Source organism: Triticum aestivum, chromosome 7B (genome assembly GCF_018294505.1).
Source record: "Triticum aestivum cultivar Chinese Spring chromosome 7B, IWGSC CS RefSeq v2.1, whole genome shotgun sequence".
NCBI lineage: Eukaryota > Viridiplantae > Streptophyta > Magnoliopsida > Poales > Poaceae > Triticum > Triticum aestivum.
This window is the reverse complement of record NC_057813.1, coordinates 732,339,194-732,341,767: the sequence shown is the minus strand read 5'-3', so window position 1 is coordinate 732,341,767 and position 2,574 is coordinate 732,339,194. Positions and strand designations below refer to the sequence as shown.

Below are 2,574 nucleotides of genomic sequence, written 5' to 3'. Positions count from 1 at the left end.
ATCGCCGCCGTTGTTAACCGCGCCCCAAATGTTGTAGCTTAGAGGACTTCAGAATGTTTAGCGTGTGTGCTCTACCGTCGTGTGCTAGTCCAAGAATACCTACCGTCACATAAGTCCATGTATTACTAAAATGGGAGTTCAAAAGAAAACCCTATAACACGCGCCGTGCCCCGGCCACATCTCGGGACGCGAAAAAAGCTCAAACAAAAAAGGAAACCCCATATGAAAATTCAAATGGTAAATGTTCAAGTCTAAAAGGGGAGAAGTCCAAAACATTGCTGCAAACAAATATTTTCTTTTTGAAAAAACTGTCATTTAGTTCAACTATATATATCATGCAAGTTCGGGGACGATGATACCATAGATCGTTGGAAAGTTACGAGGAAAATCTTACCGAAAAAACATAGTAAAGTCCAGTCCATGAAAACCGCTCAGTACAAACCCAAAAATTGAAGATCAGTTCAAGTCCTCTGTTTTCAGAAGAATTCAAAATTAATCTATGAAAAATAGGAGTACTATAGAAGAAGAGAGAGGGAAAATCAGCTGCTACAAACAAGCACCCCGTCATGGATTACAAATATCCAACACAGTGCCATTTCGTGATAACATCAGAAGCCTGCTAGAAGAAACCTTCAAAGACATAATGAATTGGCATCTAGAAAACTGATGTGCAAGATGAAAGGAACATGATTTATACAGTGCTAAATAGTACACCCCTCTTCACTCATCCATATATTTACAAGCGTGTGGTCGAAAATAAGCACGAGATGGCACAATAGTTCCTAATTTTTCCTACCCTAATCAAAAGAATTTAGGCCTAACTATAGCTAAGCTGATAGTCCATTATTGATCCCAATCAAGAGAGACTGAAGATCGAGCAGCAGTAACTCACATGATCTCATCAAGAGGAGAAATGAAAAGAAGATTAACTCATGATCAAATGGTTGTTCGTACGTCCGTAGTACCCTGTCCCGTATGCATCTTTGGTTTTGCTCAGAGTCAGAGACTCAGAGCCAGAGCGCGCAGGCGTCCTTGAGTATGGGCACGAGCTCGCCGGAGATGTGCACGGCCATGAGCCGATCGAGCCCGCCGAGGAGCCTCACACCGACGAACACCGCCGGCAGCGCGACGCCGGCCTCGCCTCCAGCGTTCCCGGCCACCGCCGCAGCGAGCTCGGCCTCGTCGGCGACCTCGTGCACAGAGGGGTTCACCCCGAGCCCCTGCAGCAGCCGCTTCACCACGTGGCTGAGGCAGCACCCGCGCCTCCCCACCACCAGCACCAGGATCTCTGCCACCGCCCTCCTCACCGCCTCCCCGCCGTCGCCCTTCACCGCCGCGTCGGCGAGCCGCGAGCCCTCCCTCCTGGCCGGCCGCGCCCTCGGCCTCGGCCTGCTCGGACCGCCGCGGGCACGCCAGCAGCCGGCCGACGCTGTAGGGGATCGCCTAGTACATCTCGATCGGCCGAGCAACGTACGACGTGATCGAGCTCTTCTCTTTTCCGCTCGGTTTGCCGTCGCTGCGCCAAGTCCCCTGCCAGCATGGACGCGTATTTCTCTGCTTCCCCTGCGTTCCCTCATGCTTCGGTCGCCGCCTCCGTGTGGAGTTGTACCGCCACTCTACCATGTATGCGCAAGGGCGCAAGGCAAGAGGCGCCCATCTCCTTCCGCTTCTCGCCCACGCCATGGCGTGCGCGCTCCTGTAGAGAAAAATAGCTCAGGGTTCAATGAGATGAAAATCATCAGTACAATCGCCTAAAATCGTCAGTCCAAGTTGAGTAATAGAATAATATTCTGTTTCACGAAATAGAATAACCCAGATGTATATATAATAACCGCCTAAAAGCAGAATAGTTATTCTGATAACACTTCTGCAGTGCACACTCAACGCGGGGCACTGCATCCCTATGTCACCAGAAAAAACTGAATGCATTTTTTCAGCATTATTTTCGCTCCAGTTTCTAAACCGTTTGTCGGAACAAGGAGTATAATATACCGTTGGATAGCTATGCAAAATGTGCAGCCGAGCATATGACAGAATGCAGCGAGCGTATTTTTGTGATTTTTTCTAAACCGCGCATCGGAATAAAGCAAACGATATGGTGTTCGAAAGATATCGTCGAGCCGCATCTTTTTCATATGTGTTATTTTTTCTAATTCGTTACGGTTTAAGAGCAGTTTTAAATTTAGTAAATCGCGGAATTCTATTCTTTTTATTTTTTTACAATTTTTGTATTGTTTTCACTCTAGTTTTTGAACTGTTTGTCGAAATGAGACGTGTATACGCCATTGGAAAGCTACGAACGAGTCGCAACTTCGATATGTTTAAATGTTTTTGAGTTTGCTTACGGTTTTAATTTAATTTTGAAAATCGTGCGGCGGACGACGAGTGGTTGTGGCCGTTTTTTCGTAAATTTTTTCAAACCACTCGTCGAAATGATCCAAACGATGCGTCGTTGGAAAGATACCATCGAGACGCAACTTTTTCATGTAGAACACTTCCTCCAATTCTTTACGGTTTAAGAGCAGTTTAAAAATTACCAAAATGCGGACACTGCTTTTTGCGACACCCAAATCA

General features: G+C 47.0%; 1 pseudogene; it reads right to left on the bottom strand.

The window, feature by feature from the left end:
• Positions 1-978: 978 nt before the first annotated feature.
• Positions 979-1,452, bottom strand: LOC123155592 (monothiol glutaredoxin-S9-like; annotated as a pseudogene).
• Between the last annotated feature and the right edge of the window lie 1,122 nt (positions 1,453-2,574).